This window comes from Magnolia sinica, chromosome 6 (genome assembly GCF_029962835.1).
Source record: "Magnolia sinica isolate HGM2019 chromosome 6, MsV1, whole genome shotgun sequence".
Lineage (NCBI taxonomy): Eukaryota > Viridiplantae > Streptophyta > Magnoliopsida > Magnoliales > Magnoliaceae > Magnolia > Magnolia sinica.
Window position 1 is genome coordinate 30,566,659 of NC_080578.1, and position 4,082 is coordinate 30,570,740.

Below are 4,082 nucleotides of genomic sequence, written 5' to 3' on the forward strand. Positions count from 1 at the left end.
ACCACCTGCGCCTCCCGTTCCACCGCCAGAGATCCCTGCTCCCCTGCCTGAGGATGTCGTTCCTCCACCTGAGGTAGGTGCGGACCCGACCGTGCCTGTGAGTGCCTCGCAGCTACAGCAGATGTTGCAGGCGGTGACTGCTGTGCTATAGGGGCAGGGCAGGTGCCTAGTTGTTTCTCCAGTCCAGGCCGAGCAGGAGCGCGTGAGCGCCCTTCTTCATGAGTTCAGACAGCTTGATCCTCTGCGTTTCCAGGGCGAGCTAGATCTGACAATAGCTGAGAGATGGCGCTCCGATGTGGAGAAGATTTTTGATACCATGTCATGTACGACCGAGCAGCGAGTCCGGTTAGCAGTATTTCTTCTTTAGGGTGAGGCCAAGCACTGGTGGACCTCGGTTACCCTCGTCGCAAGACCTGACTATGTCTGGACATGGGAGGACTTTATCGACCGATTCGAGGAGTAGTACTTCCCTGACCATATTCATCATCAGAGGGCATTAGAGTTCGAGACTCTGGTCCAAGGGGATATGACCGTAGCACAGTACGCGGCCCGTTTCGTGGCGCTATCGAGGTTTACGTCATATATGGTTGATGATGAGGGGAGGAAGGCCCCCCGTTTTGAGAACTGCTTACGTTACGGTCTTCGAGGCCGTGTGATTGGGTACGAGCTCCTGACTTTCCAGGCAGTAGTGCAGAGGACTCAGATTTATGAGACAGAGTGGGCCGGCACGGAGGCTGACAAAGATCAGAAGAGGGGTCAGAAGAGGCAGACCCCCTCCAGTAGCTCCTAGTAGCAGCAACGACCACAAAGGTATAGGAGTCACCCACCTGCTAGAGCACTAGTAGCACCGTCGGCACCACCGCAAAGACAGCTTTCTGACACTTGTTATGGATGCAGTGGGATAAGATACTGAAGGTGGGAGTGTCCCCGACCTCAGCAGTAGCAGCCGAGAGCACCACAACAGCCTCCATAACAGCAACCGAGAGCACCACAGCAGCCTCCGCAGCAGCAGCGACAGCAAATACCACCACCGAGGCCCCCTCAGCAGCAGCACCAGCCTCTGAGACCCCACCAACAGAGGCAGCAGTTTCGAGCGCCTCAGCAACATCAGCAGCAGCACCATTAGGGACCTCAGAGGGGACAGGCACCTCCCCAGCCAGCTCAGGCCAGGTTCAATGCAGCTCAGCAGGATCCACAGTCATCTGGAGGAGTCATTGAGGGTATACTTCCTGTCTCTTCATGCATCACTCGAGTGCTATTTAATTCCGGTGCATCACATTCATTCATGTCCGAGAATTTTTATCATTCGACTGATTGCCGACAGAGTCTGCTTGCGAGGGGTTAACCGTGTCAACGCCCTTGGGGAAGACTATAATGTTGGGCCATTTCTGTTCATCTTGCCCGGTTCTGGTCGGTGATATCTTTTTGCCCGCCAATTTATTTGTGCTGCCGATGTCAGATTTCGACGTCATCCTAGGCATGGATTGGCTTACCAAGTACCACGCCATGTTGGACTGTTCTGTGAGAACCGTCACATTCTCTATACCTGGCTTACCACAATTTCAGTTCATTGCCAAGCCCAGAGGAGAGCCGTTGTCATGTTTGATGTCCTGCGCAGTCGAGGAGCCTGTTGCGTTGTGTATTGATAGGTTGTTGGTGATCTGTGACTTCCCCGACGTGTTCCAGGAGATTCTGGGATTTCTGTCGCGCTGTCAGATTGAGTTCCAAATCGATCTTGTGCCTGGTACTACACCTATCTCGAAGGCACCATACCGTATGGCACCGATGGAGTTGCGTGAGCTGCAGAGTCAGTTGGACGAGTGGCGTGAGTTGGGATTCATTCGTCCTAGCAGTTCGCCTTGAAGAGCGCCGGTACTCTTCGTCAGGAAGAAGGATGGCTCATTGAGGCTCTACGTGGATTACCGCGAGCTCAACTGGGTCACGATTAAGAATAAGTGCCCACTCCCGAGGATAGACAATTTATTTGATCAGCTGCAGGGTGCACAGTTCTTTTCAAAGATTGACCTGCATTCCGGTTATCATCAAATTCGTGTCCGAGAGGAGGACGTCTCGAAGACGGCTTTCAAGACGCGTTGTGGTCATTTTGAGTTTCAGGTCATGTCCTTCGGACTGACGAATGCACCCGCGGTCTTCATGCAGTTAATGAACGAGGTCTTCCGTCCATATCTCGATCAGTTTGTTGTGGTCTTCATCGACGACATTCTGAAATATTCGAGGACCCGTGAGGACCACATGCAGCATCTGGAGATCGCCTTACAGACCCTTCGTGCCCACCAGCTATATGCGAAGCTGGAGAAGTGTGAGTTCTGGCAGGAGGAGGTGAGATTCCTCGGTCACGTGGTGACAAGGGAGGGTGTCGCAGTGGACCCCTCAAAGGTTGAGGCAATGCGTCAGTGGGGCCAGCCCACGACTGCATCCGAGATCCGCAGTTTCCTTAGTTTAGCGGGATATTATCGACGTTTTATTGAGGGCTTCTCCCGTATTGCAGCCCGTTGACCAGGTTGACTCGGAAGGGCGTAGAGTTTATTTGGAGTGACGCCTGTAAGCGAGCATTTATGGAGCTAAAGGACCGTCTGACGTCCGCTCCTATCCTCACTCTTCCCTCTGGGAGTGATGGATTCGTGGTATTTACTGATGCTTCGCATATTGGATTGGGTGCTGTCCTGATGCAGCACTGTAGACCTGTAGCATTTACGTCTCGTTAGCTCAAGGTTCATGAGCTGAACTACCCCACGCATGATTTGGAGCTGGCAGCAGTCGTCTTCGCACTGAAGGTGTGGAGACACTATCTCTATGGGGTTAGGTTCAAGCTCTTCTCTGACCACAAGAGCTTGAAGTATCTATTCTCTCAGTCCGAGTTGAACATGAGATAGAGACACTGGATGGAGCTTCTAAAGGATTATGATTTTGACCTCCAGTACCACCCAGGCAAGGCGAATGTGATGGCAGATGCCCTCAGCCGTCAACCACGAGGCCTGGTGGCACATATGATGATTCAGGAGTGAAGGATGCTCGAGGATATAGTAGAGAACGACTTTGATTTTGGTCTGCAGTCTTCCATCGTTCACTTATCGAGCCTGTCGATTCAACCCTCTCTTGTCGCAAGGGTGATCGAGGCTCAGCAGACAGATGAGTCGTTACAGGATTACTGAGCAGAGGCGGCATCTGAGAGTCAGACAGATTGGCAGATTAGTTCTGATGGTGGACTTCGCTTCAGAGGCCGATTGTGTGTCCCGAATATTCCTGAGTTGCGCAGAGATCTTATGACTGAGGCACATCGATCGCGGTTTTCGATCCACCCTGGCTCGACGAAGATGTATCATGATATGAGGAGACAGTATTTTTGAACGGGGATGAAGCGCCAGATCGACAGTTTTGTGGCCGAGTGTGATACATGCTAACGTGTCAAGGCCGATCATCAGAGATCCCCTGGTCTATTGCAGCCGTTGAGCGTCCCGACGTGGAATTGGGAGCACGTATCTACCGATTTTATCATGGGTTTGCCGAGGACTCAGCGCGGTCATGATGTCATCTGGGTTGTCGTGGACTGTCTGACGAAGTCGGCACATTTTCTTGCGATTCGTGTGACTTGGCCTTTGGATCGGCTTGCTAGGTTATTCGTCAAGGAGATTGTGAGACTGTACGGTGTTCCAGTCTCGATCGTTTCTGACCGAGACCCGAGGTTCATGTCTCAGTTTTGGAGGAGCTTTCAGAGAGCTATGGTCACTGATTTGTAGCTCAATACCGCGTATCATCTGCAGACTGATGGCCAGACTGAGAGGGTTAACCAGATCCTTGAGGATATGCTTCAGGCCTGCATGATTGACTTCGGGGGTAGCTGGGATGAGCACCTGCAATTTGCTGAGTTCGCATACAACAACAGCTATCAGGCGACTATTGGCATGACTCCTTTTGAGGCATTGTATGACAAACTGTACAGATCTCCGAGTTGTTGGACCGAGGTTAGAGAGCGGCGTCTCCTAGGTCTCGAGCTTGTGCTGGAGACATCAGAGGTTATCGATATCATCAGGCAGAGGATGCGCACAGCTCAGAGCTGACAG